The 19123-nt window shown below is 37.5% G+C and overlaps 1 pseudogene; it reads left to right on the plus strand.

Annotated features, from left to right (window-relative positions):
* The first annotated feature begins 16070 nt into the window (after window positions 1–16070).
* Window positions 16071–17816, plus strand: LOC107160677 (annotated as a pseudogene).
* The last annotated feature ends 1307 nt before the right edge of the window (window positions 17817–19123 follow it).

Raw genomic sequence — 19123 nt, forward strand, 5'->3', positions numbered from 1 at the left:
AAATTGAAGGAAATGTGAATCCACTTAGGGAAACAATAGGAACAGGGAAAGAATTTGAATAGCAAGATTAATAAGAAGGATACTACCTCTGAACAGTCAGATTCTTACAGTAAATCTCAAAGCAAAGACAATGACCAAAGATGAATGTCTGAAAGTTCCTTTCTAAGATCAGAACAAGAAAAATTTCCTACTTTCACTACTTTCGTTTAATGAAGAACTGTATGTCACAGCCAGAATAATGAATTAAATAAAAATAAATAAAAGACATCTAACAAAATAACTGACAAAATTATCTTAATTTACGAATAGCATGATCTTATCTGTTTAAAAAAATCCTGAAGTTTTCCCAATAAACTGCTATAATTAATAAATGAGTGTAGCTAAGATGCAGAATACAAAACCATAGAAAAATCCAGTGATTCCTAATAACCATGAGCAATTGGAAGAAATAAAGAAAGCAATTCCTGGTTGTAGCAACAAAAAGAATAAACATGATTGTCTTTTGCTTTGATTTCCTTCCAATGTGGATTTGAGGTCTCTCTCTTGACAGAGGCCATAGGCCAAGGTGGGCATTCCCTGAAGAAGCTCTGACTGAAGAACATCAGGTTCAGGTGTGTCAGAGGGAAGAGGAGGAGAAATGTACTGCTCTCCTACGCTTATGTCCCAGATGTGTCAGAGGTGACAACTGAGAGTTGGAGGTGACAGGGAGAAAGAGTTAAGTTTGGGGAGAGAAACCATGGGACTCTGCCTTCATCAAGATCCCCAGGTATTATCTGTAGGCTTTCTCAGGGAACTAGCTAATGTAAAGAAAACTCAGCAAAGGGGGCACTTGTCTACTTCACTGTGGTGCTGGCCAGCTAGCCAGCAGCTGTGGAGGTGTTGGATTTGTGCTCATTGAGATGGGAAACCAGCTTCCTCATCTCCACAGTGACATGAGAAAGGCTCAATTACTCAGGCCAAAGGCGGTGGGTACAGCTGGGCTTCAAACCACTTATGTGGGGTCTGTAAATGGACCCCAAGGAAGCAACACTATTAATCAAGGGCACAACAATAAAACATTCAGGAATTAACTTGGACAAGGAGGTGACAGGCTTATGTACAGAAAATTACAAAACATGGCAGAAAGAAGTCACAGTAGGCAGGGATGAATGGAAACGTACTCCACACATAGGCAGTTGAAGACTTGAGCATTCAGAAAATCTGAAAGAGATGTTGAAGTGACCTAAAGACATTCCTGTAGGTGAGATACACAGAAAAATTATGCAGAGTTCATATAATAATAAATGTTGGAGAGGAAGTGGGGAAAGGAACACTTTTACACTGTTGGTGGGACTGTAAATTAGTACAACAACTATGGGAGTCGGTATGGAGGTTCCATGAAAGACTGGGCATGGAGCCACCATTTGACCCAGCTATACCACTCCTCAGTATTTATAAAGAATTAAAGCTGTCAGACTACAGGGATACATTCAAACCCATGTTTATAGCAGCACAATTCAAAACAGCTTCCAACAATGGAACCAGCCTAGGTGTCCATCCATGGATGAACAGATAAAGAAAATGTGTTGTATGTATACAATGAGGTTTTAGTCAGCCAGGAAGAACAATGAAATTGTGTCATTTGCAGGAAGATGAATGAAACTTGAGATCATTATGTTAAGTAAAATAAGTCAAACTCAGAAGGTCAAGTGTATAAGTGGAAGTAGACAGAAAAAAGAAAGAAAAGATGGGGAGTCTCCTAAAAATAGAAATGAGATCAGTAGAGTAAAGTTTGCATGAGGAGGGAGGAGGGGAGGAAACAGGGAAGTACTGAGGAATGATATTGGCCAATTACATTGTTATAGCGTGTGGATGTGTGAATAAGTAACAAAGTCCCACTAGTACACAAAACTATAATGCACAAAAAATATACACTCAAAAGAAGAGTAAATAATATATTATAAAGTCAAACACAATCCTAATATATAAATCCTAATATATTTAAAACACCTTATAAACAAATGGATTAATATATTATTTAAAATATAAAATATCCTTGGTCTTATTTGTGAGAAGACATATATCATAAGGAAATAGATAAAGAGGACATCAGGGCTTCACAAGCCTAAAGTGAATGAACATAAAAAAATAACAGAAGAATGTTATACATGTAGAAATATGTGAAAAGACATATTTTGCATTAATAGAAAATGAAATGCATGACAGCATTCAACATTTTTTTTTCTTTCAGGAACTGGGGATATAGCTCTGTAGATTAAGTGTTTGCCTTACATGCACAAGGCCCTTGGTTCAATCCCCAGCACACTAAAACAAAACAAAACAAAACAAAACAAAACAAACAAACAAACCAAAACCCCTTTTAAAAATGCAGTTATAATACACACAAGTTCTGAAATACTAGTAGGAGGATTAAGAGTGGTATATGGACAACCAGATTTCTACATGCAGAATAGCACTGAAAACTTTCAGCACTTCCTTGATGTACCAACTCAACTGTATTAAATACTTTAACATAAGGCTGGATACTGCACTAGAATGCAGGGAATCCCACTCTCATAGCTCTACCTCCCAGAGTACTGGAAGTACTAAGAAGAAGTATTAGAAAAGAAAAAGGAATCCAAGTAATCCCAATCAAAAAGGAAGATATAAAATGATTTCTATTTGCGGATAACATAATTTATATGTAGAATATTTCAAAGGCACCACAAAAATTTAGAACTAATAAATAAATTAAGGAAAGTGAATGATACAAAATCAACATACCATGGTGGAATGAGATGGACACCTTTACCCTAGGTACATGTATGAAGAAATGAATGGTGTGACTCTACTTTGTGTACCACCAAATAAATTTAAAATTGTGTTTCATTTGTATACTATGAACTGAAATGCATTCTGCTGTTATGTATAACAAATTAGAACAAATTAATTAATTAATTTTTTAAAAATTAGAAAAAAATCAACATACAAAAGTCAGTATTACTTTTCTACACAAATAATTACCTAGGGGAAAAGGAAATCAAGAAAATAACCACACTTCTGATTGCATAAAAATAACTGTAGAAATCAATTAAGCAAGGAAGTGAAAGATTTGTACACTCAAAATTAAGCATTGGCGAAAAGAAGCAAAGAAGGCATAAATAAATGGAAATATATCATATTTCCATGGTTATTATATGGAATTTATATGGTTAAAATATCCGTGCTACCCAAATAAATGTAGATTTGATAGACTTTTTATTAAATCACATAAATATTCTTCACAAAAAAAAATGGAAAAAAAAACTTTAGGGAGCTACAAAAATTTGAAATGTTCATAGAGACGCTGAGAAAGAAAAACAAAGTTGGAAGCATTACACTTTCTAATTTAAGATATTTTTACAAAGCCATTAAATCTACAGTACAACACAGGCACAAAACTAGAAACCTAAATAAATGGAACAGAGTAGAGAGCTAAGAAATCATCCAAATATATGTGGTCAGGTAGAAAGAATTTCAACAAGGACACCAAGAAGATACATTGAGATAGAGGAGTCTCTTCCAGACATATTGTTTAGAAAAAAGGAATATCCGTAAGTGAAAGGATGAAACTGGCCCTTTTTCTTACATCACACATACAATCATCTTGAAATGGATAAGTGATATAAAAGTAAGGCCTGAAATTATCAAACTTCTGGAGAGGAGCTTAAGGGAAAATATTTTCAACACTGGTCTTCATGGTGAGGTTTTTGGATACCAGCCCTGGACAGTTGCAGACCGCCTTCACTCCCAGAAAGCACTTCTAACCCCCTCTGGGCATAGTTAGAGGGCCACACAGGACAGAGGCACAATAATGAGCAAAACATAGAGATAAGCAATGGCTGGAATAATGAGGGAAAGTTTTGGAATCTGGCAAATTAAGTTTTGAAGAATAGCCATGAGACTCATTAAGTTAAGGAGATGGCAGATAACCTCTGGGAGCTCATCTTCAGAGTTCTGCCTACTGAGCATCCCTTATACATGAACCCTGGTGCGCCTAGCAGGCAACACCCAGAGGCATCTGATGTAAGCCTCAGGTGTCTGATGCAGGCAGTATCTTTGGAGAAATTAGGTGGCCAAAAGGACTGAGAAAATTAGTGCCCCAAAGCATGTTGCAAGAGCAATGAGCCAAGAAAGAAGAGAGAGTACTGAAGTTGTTGGGCTAATTGTGCTGCCAAAGGGAGAACTTGGCTCCTGGCATGAAGAGGCAGCACTTTCAATGCTTCTGTGAGAATTCTGCTTACTTTAACATGCTTTTTTTTTCAAATAATGTGAAACTAAAACTTTGATAGTTTAATCTTTAAAAAGATGTTTTTGGTTTTCAAATCTTCCCTTTGAAAAATTAAACCAGAGACATGATTTACTAAATAATTCTAAAAAACATTTAAAGAGTTTACAGCAATCTTTCTCAAACACTTTTGAAGAACTGAAGAGAAGGTAGCCCTCTCAAAATTCATTCTGAGTGGGTAATCATTGCCCTGAAACCACAAGGAAGGACATTACAAAAAAAACCAAAAAAAAACAAAAAAAACCAAAGAGCTGTATCCGCAAGGAACTAGTAATACAAAAATCCTGGGGGAAAAAAAGCAAATTGAATTGGACAGCACATTAAAAAAAGTCATACTCCTGAACAAGTGGGCTTTTTAAATGGAATGCAAGGGTGGTGCAACTTACGTCAATCAATCAGTGTAATACATCAAATTAACCAAATGAAGTACAAAAACCATGATCAATGGAGAGACTGAAATCAGTGCATCTAAGATCAGGAATAAGGCAAGGTCCACTCTCAGCACTACTCCTCAACAGAACACTAGGATGTTACATTCTATCTAGAGAACAGAGATATGAAGAAGAAGCAGGAGACATTCCGACACATTAGCACGTTTACAACTTCACATAGTTATCATTATTTTTTTTTTATGTCTGTGGTGAGAAAACTTAGGATCTGCCCTCTGCAACCATCAAGTATACAATGCCCTGGAGTGCAGTCTTCATGCTGGGGAGTAGCTGACCAGAACTTAGTGACCCCAGCCAACCTCACTCCATTTCTGTTCCACATAATTCTGTGGGATCAAAATTTCCAGAGTTCACATTCTAAGAGCCTTATTATGATTATAATTTTGTATGTAGTACACATATGCCTCCTATATACCTGAAAAAAAAATATATATCACATTTACCAATTCACATAGTCATATATATGACATATACAAACTATATATATATATATATATATATATATATATATATATATATATATATATATATATATATNATATATATATATATATATATATATATATATATATATATATATATATATATATCTCATCATCATCATACAATGTAAATGTAAGCAAATTTTGTTGTTTAATTATACCTCTATAATATGGAAATGAATACCACTCTGAATATTCTTTTTAATTGCACTCTTTGTTTTTCTTTATTTCTGCTTATTGAATCCAGGAAATTAAACTGAATTATGTTCACAGCAATTTTATTTTTTCAACGTGAGGCATGGTCTTGCTACATTGCCCAGGCTGGCTTAGAACTTGAGATTCTTCTGCCTTGGGCTCCTTGTGATGAATCCAGCCTGATTCAATGCTAAGATTGGGAGCAATCTTGTCACAAAGTCATGAAAAGTTAATTTCTGTTTTACTATAAATTACTGTAATTTCTAAACTTATGTGGAATTCCTGCCCATGCTTGAACTCACCCATGCCTGGCTTTCCCTGACCAACAACCCTCTCTGAAACCTCAGTGGTGCCTCATAAATTCTGATGTTGGGATCTAAACTTTTTCCCTACCTTGAAATGTTAAGCCATATAGATCATTAACTTACTATCTTCCTTTGTATTATGCTTGTCAAAATTCTGTCATCTGTAAGTTATGACACACACTTTGCAACTTTTTGTGCTATAAAACTGTGTTCCTAGAGAGCTGGGGTACTACTCTATAGCCCAGGGTTTTAGCAGATAGTCATGACCAGTTCCTGTGTACACAAAGATAAGCTTGCTTTATTGTGATTCACAATTCGAGGTGGTGATCTTTTCTTTGCATCATGGTTTAACACTGGGTCCCTGGGATTATAGGTGTACACCACCACACCAGGCCTAAACTACACCCTCAAAGAGAGACAAACTATTGTAACTCCTCACAGTTGATATGTTCTCTAATGTCACTGCAAATGCTGAATTAGGAAATACTGTCCCTTTGCTCTCATAAGAAATGCAGTTAGACCCCAACAATCCTGATCAAACTGATCACAGCCTTTTCACAAACCACACAGACCCTGTTATGGGAACAGAGCTATTGTTCAGTGCACCCTGTGGGTTCATTCATCAGCACTGAGATTACCACCATCAACACTGTGACACAAGCCACTCAAAGCTCCTCACACACGTGTATTCTCCGAGTAAGACATTTCAGAACCTAAGGATTCTCAGGAATACTGGACAGCCCCTAACACCTCACCAGGTTGACATTCTGAAGAGCAAAGCACCAAGAGCAGAATAATTACAGCAGTGAGACAGGACCTTGACAGAGAAGAGGACATTGTGTATGAACTGAGAGCCAAACAAGAAGGCAGAGTCCTGCTCCATCCTTCTTAAACCAGGAGTGTGCACTGGGGTGTGGGGGGGTTAACTCAGATAGTGCACTGTTCTTTCATTTAGCAGTGGTCCTTAAGGCTACAAGTACAGAGTCTGGGGTCACATTTGTGGGAAAATCACAATGAACAAGCTCACAAACACAGAATCTGAGAAGAAGAAAATTCACTTGTATGTAGTCTGATATAAAGAAGTCTGATAAATAAAATTATTAATCTATGACAAGAAGTTTTTTCAAATGAACTAACAGGATAAATTAGGGAAATTACATACACCACAAATGTGCCATTAAAAATTCACCATTGATTTCAAAAGAAATAAAACAGAGAGATTGAAATAAAAAAAAGAATTTATACAGCACATTATTTTACATGTAAAGTACCCTAAAACTCACCAAAAAATCTGTTAGAACTAACAGCTAATTTAAAGAAGTTGGAGGATACAAAATAAACACTCAAATTTTATCATTTGCACTAACAATGACTAATTAAAAATGGAAACCAAAAAAGTGATTCCATTCAATTTTGTATCAAAAATATAAAATAAATTTAATCAAAAGCTTAAAGATTCTTACTTGAAAATATAGTAAAAACAATGTCAAAATAAAAAATATGATAAATAAGTAGAATGATGTATTGTGTTTAGGATAAGAAGTCTTAATATTATTAAAATATCTAGTTCCTTAAATGTTCTACAGCTTCAATGCAATCATTGTCAAAAATTTTAGCCCTCTTTTCCTTTCAGGAAAAAAAAAAACCTATTGTAAAATTTATGTAGAGTGAAGCTGTCCTGAAAAGCTAAAATAGTCTTGAAAAGAACTGAGCAAAATTAAAGGCCTCACACTCTGGTTTCCAAGACAGGACCTTGACAGAGAAGAGGACACTGGTGTATAAATTGAGTGTATTATTGAGGTTATGGAGTTGGCTGAATATTTAAACCTAAAGTTACCAACTCTCCTACTGGTACTATGGAGAGTACTGATAATCCATGGTGTGAACGATTTAAAGAGATTTGAGAAGTAAATAAATTTGATGATCCCAATTTGCCACTTGTAAAAATCAAGGCATGGGGCTGGGGATGTGGCTCAAGTGGTAGCGTGCTCATCTGGCATGCGCAGGGCACTGGGTTCAATCCTCAGCACCACATAAAAATAAAGATGTTGTGTCCACTGAAAACTAAAAAATAAATATTAAAAACTTCTCTCTCTCTCTCTCTCTCTCTCTCTCTCTCTCTCTAAAAAAATCAAGGTGTTCAGTGACTCTATATGTGATATCTTTGAAGAGTTCTTAAAAATTAAGAAATATGATGATGTAGATTGGTTGATTCTGGCTTCACTGGGCGAACTAAGAAGGAGAATTATCATCTCAAAAATTCAGTTTCTTAGCTCCAGTCATGTGTAACTGATCTGAAAGCTGCTAAGTGTTTTCTGAAGGAGACTCTCTGTCTTGTAGACATAGGACTGAGGTTGCTGAAAACCAAACACAAACCCTAATCCTGCAATTGGCTGAATTAAGCAGAAGTTTAACTCTCAGCCTTGGAAGGTGTCTGCAGTTAAAGTGAGGGCACTGCTTGGAAAAGAATGGGATCCTGCATATTGGGATGGTGATGTATGGGAGGAGGCTGAAAGGGCTGGGATTACTCATCTCCCATATTCTGATGGGTTTACTTTACCAGAAGTTGTTGAGTTCCCACTTTAGCCATGACTGAGACATCCCTCCCAGACCCTGTGTGGCATTGGTTTCTCCACCCTCCCTGGAGGGAACTAGTCCTGCTTTGCTTATGGAAACAGTAAAAACCTTCTGTGATTCAGTTGCTCAGCATGAAGATGTTCATATTCCTTAGGACCCACCCTCCCCACCCACTTTTGCCTCCCAGCCTATAACTAGATCCAAATCTAAGCAGCCCATAGAGGTGAGGTACAGAGTGTGAGACCAAGGAGGTACCCCACACTCTGAAGGAACTTCTTAAGTTTTCTAATTCATACAAGTAGAGGTCTGGGGAACATGTGTGGGAATGGATTATAAGAGTGTGAGATAATGGTGGGAGGAACATAAACTTAGGTCAGGCTGAGTTTATTGATATTGGCCCATTAAGTGGAGATTCTAGTTTTAATGTAATAGCTTGCATTGTTAAAAAGGGTACTAATAGTTTGTTTGGATGATCAGCTGATGTATGGGTTCAAAGATGGCCTGCTATAAATGATCGGGAAATGACTGACATCCTTGTATTGGCATCAGATCAATATTGGTATTGGATTTACCATTTTAGGTTGGGAGCCATTTTATCTAGAGGCTCCAAAGTTCTGATTCTGAGGCAATGCTGTTTAACTTTCCAAAAGAACATGTATCTATGTTGGGATGGACAAAAGGTGAGAGTTAAGCAGTCCAGGGGGAGAAATATAGAATGTCCACATGCTTCTGCCCTAGTCAATGTTTTATTCACTCAAATCACTCAATACAATTTTACTCTATAGGTTCTTAATCAAGAAAATGACAACATTTAATGCTAGGCACTGCAATAGACATAATCAATTCACAGCAAACAGTTCTAGATTAATTCTAAGCACTGCAAACACACTTAATCATGACAGGATCATGACAGACATTCCCTCTGCATGCTAAGCTCAGAAGTCAGATCAAAAGTCTCCAGCCTTAGGCTTTAAGTCCAGCAGATGCACACTCTCTCATTCAGCAGTGATCAGGTCAGGAACCAAGGCAGGCTTCTCCTAGGATGGAGCTGAGAGCTGGTGGAGAAGAGGAAGGAGAGGGTCATAGGGGAGAAGATGCAGCTCTCACTAGGGTCAAGATGTGGCGGCAGAGTCTGAGAGTGGCGAGGAAAATGCAGAGGGTCAGCAAATGTTGAAAAATGTTGGGATGTCCGTCCAGGACCTCATCACGCTCTCAGAGTGAGGGCATCAGTTGACTGAACATCTGTTCATTTGCTCCATTATTTTAGAGCTTTTGACTCCCCTTTAATGCCACCAGGGCCTCTCAGTGACATCACTTACCTGGGTTAGAACATCTGGTCGGTGGTCAGACCCTGATCTTTTAATTTTTCCCTCTTGGAGGCACCTTTCCCTCTTATCCATCGAGGACAGGCTGCCAGAGGCTTCACTCTGAGTTTGTCAGGGTGGAGGAAGTGACTTGTTGGTGCCTGTGGGACACACTGCAGGGCTCCATAGGTGTGCCTGGTGAGACTGCAGGATTCAAACTGGAGTTTTTCAAATGGAGTTGCTTAGACTCAGACCTGGGGCCATCCACACAGCCTGTTAAAGGATAAACCCCACTCCATCTTAGGACACAACTCTTACATAGCTTATGAAATTCGTCTTGTGGGCTCTAAAGCTGCTATGTGAGTGCTGACAGGCTGCTGCTTTCCTCAGAAGATCAGCCTTGTTGGTGTTCTACTAACAATAAATCTCTTGCGTGAGATTCTGGTGAGTGGCATGGTCTTTAGACTTTGTGTCAACTCTGCAAATATCCTTTCACCTTGGTTTTTCTATTGATGAGGAAATTCAGAGTCTCAAAGAGACTGGAATGCTGGAGTGGATCTGTCATGTGCCACCTTCTCCTCCATACCTGGGCAGTCCAGAACATGTGTGCTTCACCAAAAGTATAAGAAACACATTTATGAGTGGAGCAACAGCATCCCTGCAGGGCTCTGTCATTGCTCTTCTCTGCATGCCAGTCTTTACTGTGGGAGCTGGGGTCAATCAATGGAAGACTTCAATGTGATGGGCATGATTGAATCTCAGGTAGAAAGAGGACAAGTGGCCTCTTTGGTGACAAAGTGCCCCTTTGGTGACAAAGATGGGGTGGTCATAGTTAGCATAATGGACAGCAAAGAGTAAGAAATGAACACAATGGCCTGACTCTTGTAAATCTCTGGTGTTGGTTAATTAAGCATGGTGTTTCTAGAAGCCACATAAATGGGAAACCCACCAAATTCTTACTTGACTTATATTAACAGAAAATTTCCAGGGCAAATTGTACAAAATTCTGCCCCAAATCAATACCAGAGAATCACGGCCACTTAACCACTTTCCAATTTTGGGTCAATTTACAGATCCAGAACCTGTTGAATGAAGGTGAGGCCAAGTCTCCTTGATGGAGGACCTTGGTACAATATCAAAAATCTTTTCTGTTAATCTTTCTCCCATCCTTCCCCAAAAAGACCTAAGGCCTTTTACCAGGGTAACTATACATTGGGGAAAAGGCAATGATCAGACTTTTGGGGACAATTAGACACAGGCTCTGAAGTGACATTGATTCTGGGAGATGCAAAATGTCATTATATCCTTCCACTACATGTAAGGGCTTATGGAGGTCAGGTTATCAGTGATGTTTTGGCCAAGGTCCAACTCACAGTGGGTCCAGTGGGCCCCCAATATATCCTGTGGTTATTTCTGAGTCTCAAAACATATAATCAGGATAGATAGACTTCACACTTGGAAAAACTCACACATTGGTTCTCTAATCTGTGGAGTGAGGGCTATTATGGTGGGAAAGTCTAAAGGGAAACCTCTGAAATTGCCTATACCCGGGAAAATAGTGAATCAACAGCAATAGCGCATCCCTGGAGGATTGTAGAGATTTATGCCAACATCAAGGACTTGAAGGATGCAGGGGTGGTGATTCCCATGACAGCCCCATTTAACTCTCTTATCTGGTCTGAGCAGAAGAGAGATGGTTCTTGGAGAATGGAAGTTTATTATCATAAGATTATTCAGGTGGTGACTCCTGGTACTTGGTATGTGGCTATTGATTTGGGAAATGCTTTTTTTTCCCATCCTGGTGCATAAGTACCACCAGAAACAATTTGCTCTCAGCTGACAAGGCCAGTAGTGTACGTTCATTGTCCTTCCTCAGAGGTACAAAAACTTTCCAGGTCTGTGTCACAGCTTAGTTTGTAGAGATCTTGATCATCTGTCTCTTCCACAAGGTATTACACTTGTCCATTATATCAATGACACTAACTCCAGTCTTTTTCAAAATTTTCCAAGATATTATAAGAATGGGAACACTCCCAATTACATTCTATGAAGCCAGTATAACCCTGATACCAAAAACAGACAAACACACCAAGGAAAGAAAACCATAGAACAATCTTCCAGATGAACACAGATGCAACATTCCTTAACATTTTTTTTTAGCAAATCACATTTAAAAATACATTAAGAAGGTAATACACCAGGATCCTGTGGATTTTATCCCAGGGATGCATGGTTGGTTTAAAAAATGCAAATCACTAAATGCAATACACAACATAAATACAATAAATACATTTAAGAACAGGAATCACATGAGCATCTCAATACATGTGGAATAATATCTTTGATAAAATTCTGCATTCCTTCATGTTAAAAATATTGGATAAAATAGGGATAAAAAGAACTTATCTCAACATTATAAAGGGTATATATGAATAACTCAAAGCCAATTTCATACTAAATGGAGAAAAACTGAAAACATTTTTGTAAAATCAGGAACAAAACATGGATATCTACTCTCACCACAGGCAAGAGAAAAAAATTAAATGGATACTGATAGGAAAAGAGCTAGTCACACTATCTCTATTTGGTGATAACATGATTCTATATAAGACTCCACAAAATCCACCAGAAGACTTCTAGAGATGATAAATAACTTTAGCAAAATACTAAGATAAAATATCAAAATTGATAGCCTTCCTGTACTCCAATAATAAATCTGCTGAGAAAGAAATCAATAAAACTATCCTATTCATAACAACCTCAATTTTTTTAATTGACAATCTAACCAAGAAGATGAAATTCTTTACAATAAAAACTATAGAACACTGAAGAAAGAAATTGAAAAAATGAATTGAAGAAACTTAAAAAATGGAAAGACCTCCCAGTTCTTGGACAAGAAGACTTAACATTGACAAAATTATCACAGTACCCAGAGAACTGTGCATATTTAGTGCGATCCCCATCAAAATGCCAATGATGTCTTTACAGAACTAGGAAAAACAGTCCTAAAATTCATTTGAAAGAATAAGAGACCCAGAATAGCCAAAGCAATCCCGAGGAAGAAGAGCAAAGCTGGAGGCATCACAATAACATACCTCAAATCATACTACATATAAATATGTCAAAATATACTCCACTGTCATGTATAACTAGAAAGGACAGATCTAAAAAAATGTGTATCAACTACTTAGGACTAAATTTAACCTAAGAGGTGAACAATCTGAGCACTTAAAACTACAAAATATTGATGAATAAAATTAAGGAAGAAAAATAAATGGACTCAGGCCTCTGGACCAGGTAAAATTAGCTGGGGTAGGCACTGAGGGCAATGGGCTATTCAGGCTGGAGGTGCAGCTCCCCTGGTCTGTCTGGGACCATTGAGCCAGGCAGAGAAAAGATGTGGAAAGAGCAAAAGACACAGTGGATGAGATCAGATCCCAGAAGAAATGAAACCTAGTAGATTGGATTTTCCTGCATTCATACCCACTGTGAGGACTCCCAGTGTAAGGGGAGTCTCTGAGCAATAGTGAGAAGCGAGAAATGTCCCCTGAAGGTTTGTTACTCAAGGTGTGGGTCATATTCAACATGAGTAAATTAAATAAAAAGCAAAGGAGAGTAAAATGATATTGACTAGCCATAAACTGCAGGTCAGTTGGTGGAACTCTTGTAGCTACAGTTGAGAGAAATCAGTGTACTCACATACTGCTGACAAGAACAAAAGTTAGTCCACTATCATATGCACAAACTTGTCCATCAAATATTGGTGTAATGCATCCCAAGAACAACACAGAATGTTTTGAAAAGAAATTTACAAAATGACAGAAAAAAAATATATTCTTATAAAGGCAACAGGAGGACAAAATGCCAAACTTCTTGCAGGTGACAAGGAGATAGATAAGAATTTATTTGTGCAAATGACAAATGTTCATATTTTTTAGTAACTGTTGGAGATAAAAACATTTACCAGAATGTACAATTTTCATTAAACCATTTTGAATTCATTAACCTCAGCTTTTTGTCCTGACTATAATTATGTTCTCCTTTTCAATAATTTTTCACATTTCATATTAAAGGTATATTGTGTGTGATGATGATGTTTGTCCAGTGGCAAAATGATTACAATAGGATTACAGAGCTTTGGAAGCATATTATGAAGTTTATGATGTAATAAAATGTCCCTCAGCATTCCTCATTGATTGATCAATAGCACTAAGTGATCATTGTTAATAGGGGGGAAAAGTAATTTAGAAAGTAATTAATTCTCATATCTTATAATCCAAGCAATCTTTTACATTTTTTAAATGGAATCAATTTATGATATTTAAATTTCCTTATTTTAAGCAATAAAAAGAGAAGAACCAAAGGGGAAACCCCAGCTTCCCCATTTACAGAGAGAAGTACTTGCAGCAGTCTTTCTTCATATTACTGGCATTAAAAATATGCTAATCTCTCCTCATACTCATTTTCATGACCCTCCTGCTAATGGAGATTTGTTTTACTTATGAACCATCTTATGGTTTTTCTGGGGGAATTTTCAATAAACCTTTTCACCCTTAAAGGAGAATGTAGTTCTGAACACTCTAAAATTATTGAAATCAAACTTCAGAACATAAAGCTTATTCCTTAATTTAAAAAGTAGGTTCATAAAGTAATCATATTTTGTAGATCTACAGGATGTGAGGCTGTATGAAAGCTAGGATATGATTCATATATGTATTTTACCATCACCATAATCTGAAGTTTCCTATGGGAATGATCCATGAAAAAAGTAAGTCAAATTTAGAGAATAATTTTTCAAGAGATAATTAAACAACAGAAGCAAAGAAAGACATCAAATAAGTTATATAATTCAAACTACTTTACTAGAGAATTTGATAAGTTCTTTTGGAGAAACTAAAATATTATCTTGTTTAGTAGGAAAAAAATAGAAACAAAAAATGTCTCTATAATTCTAGGTGAGCTTCCATATCCTGAAAACATATGTATTTTTCCATCTTTTATGTGACACAAATGTCTAGGGATGGTCAGAAAGTAGCCCCTACAGGGCCTGAAAGTCAGTATAGAAGGGTGAAAAGCTGCAAGATTTTTAATATGGATTTGTCTCTTCACCCATCACCTTCTGAATTTGTTATATGGATTTACATGCTTACATATTATATTATTGTATTTTTTCTGTCATGGTAATCAAAATACTTAAAAACATTAATATTTTTCTTCTTTCCAAAACTTCACCATCTGAAATAGCGGTGGCCATATTTGTGTCATAAACAATGCTTTTTGAGTGATTACAGCTGTACAGAGACTTTACCTTGCGAGTGCACAGGTCCCTGGGCTTGCATGGCCTTCGACCAACATACACTGTGTGTGCTATAGCAGTGTGTAAGGGGCTGAGTCTGCTTGGGAGCTATTCCTTTGTAAATCAGTAGCATAAAGGAAGTCAGTCCAGGGGAATGGTCAGTCAGTAAAGCCACCAGGCTTTAACTATTGTGCAGTAAGTAATGCACTTGCTCCTAAAAGGGTATAAAGTTTAAGATACAAAGTCCCAAATCAAAAAATTTACACCAGTTATTTGGCTGATGAATACCTACTGACTTAGTGAAAGGTAGTACAACAAGCTGATTTCTAACACTACACAACAGTGGAAAAAAATTGAGACTGGAAAGCAGTTTCCAGAGAAATTGTTGCATTTGACTGTTCTTTAAAGCCCAGTACATAGTAATGGGTGAATTTATTTTTTTTCAATTATTTATTAACTGATTTTTATTTTACTTATTTTTTTTTTAATTTTTTATTGTTGGTTGTTCAAAACATTACATAGTTCTTGATATATCATATTTCACACTTTGATTCAAGTGGGTTATGAACTCCCATTTAATGGTGAATTTAAATCATTGTCACAATAGAAAAGGGGCTCTGTCAACAATTTCTAGGGTAGGTTGTGAACAAGAAAGTCCCTCAGAAGTGAGATTCAGGTTTGTGACAGGGATGGATGGGGGATGCACAAAGACCCAGATTGCAGGTAGAGGGAATAGAACACCTTGAACATCACCCACACTGTGAAATTAACAGCAGCCTGCCTGCGTCGAGCCACCCTCCCCTGACCATGGGAGACACACACATTTCCAGAGGAGCTGAGGAAGGCTAAGCAGTAGGTCATGTTTCTAAGTGTGAGTGTGGTTAACCTGTCAAGTTGCTGAGGAGAATCCAGATTTGCAGAGGGCAGAGGAAATGACAATGTAGGTGACTTGAGAATGAACTGGTTTGAGCTACTGCAGAAGTGCTATAACTATGAGCAAAGCCTTCCTTTTAAGATATACAGTATCTTTTTGTATACTTGTGATGCCATTGAGAAGAAAGGAATAAAATGAAGTGTCAAGAAGAGGAAAGCAAATTATTGTATAGACAAAGGAATCTTCAACTTTGTGCTGCTGAACACAGAGTAAAATCGTATTATGGTAAAAAGAAGTTTAGGAGTACATCACCTGGACTGGAAACTTATGCCAATTTTTGGAGAGGAAAAGAGAGTCCCAGTGGCAGCTGGAACAAGTTCCTGGCAGAGGTCAAGTGGCCAGGAGGCAGCAACATCCGTGTGGGGGTGAGCAAAAGGGAGAGTGGGGAACTGAAGGAGAGTCCAGATGCTGTCAGGTCACCGCATTTTTTACCACGCAGGACTTGCAGGCCTGAAATGGAATAGGTTGTTTATTAGAGACTCTGTCCTTGCGAGTGAATTTTTTTCATGTTCATGGTGATAAGTACTCCAAGGTTATATACATATTAAAAAATAAAAATAATTATAATCTGAATTAGGAATTATAATTTGAATTACTAATTGTGGATTAAATGAGAAAATAATGTTTAAATTTTATCATGGAAGTGTGTGAAGGTAAGAAATACACAGACAATTAAGGAATGCACTATCCCCCAGGTGGGCATGTTGGAGAGGAGGTGGGCAACCCTGGAAGTGCTCCACATGGGAGTCTTAGGAGGTCAGATGAGGCTTGATGGGGGAGCTGAGGACAAGCCCTGCAGATCACACCCAGACCCTGGGCTGCAGACTTCCACACCTGCAATGGGAGGTGCACTCTGCTTAGAAATGATTATACCAGAAAATATATGTTTATATCAGAAAAAGAATAGTGACCTTTTATCTGCTGGGAAACGTACTGCTAAATAGAAGAAAATAATGTGCACATGAATATGTAAATGAGTAGTACTGATCACGCTTTGCTTTCTCTCTCATATCTTTCTATCCTTTTTAACAACCAGAATTTCCAGCAAATAGCTAATTTCACTATTGTAACTGAATTTTTTTTCCTCCCAGGCTTTCTTGATGCCTAGAATCTGAGATTTTTTTTCTATTTCAAGGTATTCTCACTGATCTACCTGGGTACTTTGTTAGGGAATCTGCTCATTGTCACTGTCACCACTGTTGACCAGAACCAGCACACACCCATGTACTTCTTCCCCTGGATACTGTTCATATTGGACATGTGCTACATTTCCATCACTGTCCCCAATGTCTACATCAACTATCTCATTGGCAAGTAGACCATTTCAGTCACTGGCTGTGCAATCCAGACTTTCTTGGTCATTTTGTGCATGTTTGAACTTCAGTCACCATCATGGCCTGGGACCACTATGTGGCCATCTTCCAGCTCCTCCAGTAACCCCACATAATGAACCCCCAGTTTTGTGTCCATATGACCCTGGCTACTCTGCTCAGTGGTCTGCTGTATGCAGGTATACACACTGGGAACACATTCCAGCTGTCCTTCTGCCAGTCAAACATGGTCCATCAGTTCTTCTGTGATGTCCCTTCTCTGCTGAGGCTCTCTTGCTCTGACACTGCCAGCAACATGGTCCTTATTCTTATCTCTATTATAATCATTGGTGGTGGCTGCTTTGCTATAATAATCACGTCACAGATTCACATATTTTCTGCTGTGCTGAAATTTCCCACCAGAGCCCCAGGGAAATTCTTCTCCACCTGCACCCCTCACATCCTCTTGGTGTTCCTCTTCCTCTGTTCCAGCACAGGTGTGTACCTGAGCTCAGCAATTTTGGACATCCTCCAGGGCATGGTTCTGTCTGCCTTTTACGCCATGGTTCCTCCATTCTTGAATCCTCTCATCTGGAGTCTCAGGAACAAATAGGTAAAGGACACTGTGAGGACACTAATGCAAAGAGAGTTGTTTTAGGGAAATGACAAAGATGCATTTCAGCATTATCCTAATTTTACTGTTCGTGGTTCTTAGATAAAGCTCTTCACATCTACTTTTTTTCTATTAGGTACCGGGACTCCCTAGGTCCTTGATCCATTTTGAGGTGAGTTTTATGCAGGGTGAAAGATAGGGGTTTAGATTCCTTTTGCTGCACATGGATTTCAGTTGTCCCAGCACTGTGGGTTGAAGAAGTTATCTTTTCTCTGAAGTATTTTTTTTGCACCATTGTTTAGTATGTCATAACTGTATTTATGGGGGTTGGTCTCTGTTGCTGTCTATTCTGTACCATTGGTCTACATGTCTATTTTGTTACTATAGTTGTGGTATACTATAAGGTCTGGTATTGTGAGGTCTCCTGCTTCACTCTTCTTTCTAAGAATTGCTTTGGCTATTCTGTGTCTTTTATTTTTCCAAATAAATTTTGTGATTTCTTTTTCTAGTTCTATGAAGAATATCATTGGGATTTTAATTGGAATTGCATTAAATCTGTATAATACTTTTGTACAGTATGGCCATTTGACAACATTTATTCAATCATTATATGACCCAGCTTTACAATTCCTTTGTATTTACCCAAAAAGAACTAAAATCAGTACACTACATTGATACAGCCATATCATAGCTTATGGAAGCACAATTCACAATAGCCAGTTATGAAACTAGCCAGATGGTGGTTGACAGATGAATGAATGAAAAAAAAATGTGATATATGGTACACAGTAAAGTTTTACTCATTCAAAAGGAATATTTACATTGTGGCATATTTTGGTTGATGGATGTAAGAAGAAAACATCATTTTAAGTGAAATAAGACAGACTCAGAAAGTCAAGGGTCAAGAGATTTCTCTCAGATGCAGAATCTAGAGGAAAGTAAGTGGAAAAACGGGGTTGGATATGACATAGAGAAGGTCAGTGGAATAGAGGAAGGAGATCCAGAGAAAGGAAGAAGGGATGGGAAAAGGGTCAAGAGTGTGTGTAAATGTGCCACAGTGGGTTCCCCCTCTATATGCATCTATAAAACTCCAATTGAAAATAAATAAATAAACGAGGATAAGATAGATCAGTAGAATAGACCAAGGGAATCAGGAAAATGAGGCGGGTAGAGAGGAGATCCAGGGACTGTAATAGAGTAAATTATTTTCCATGTGTGTGTGATTATGTAGTGAGTCTTTATGTACAACTAAAAAGCATTAATAAAAGCAAAATAAATAAAAAGGATTCCATAAATAGATTCTGAGATAAGCAGTTTCTACTATTGGAAATGTAGCACATCAGGTAAATGCT

This window comes from Marmota marmota, unplaced genomic scaffold (genome assembly GCF_001458135.2).
Source record: "Marmota marmota marmota unplaced genomic scaffold, marMar, whole genome shotgun sequence".
In the NCBI taxonomy this organism is placed as follows: Eukaryota; Metazoa; Chordata; class Mammalia; order Rodentia; family Sciuridae; genus Marmota; species Marmota marmota.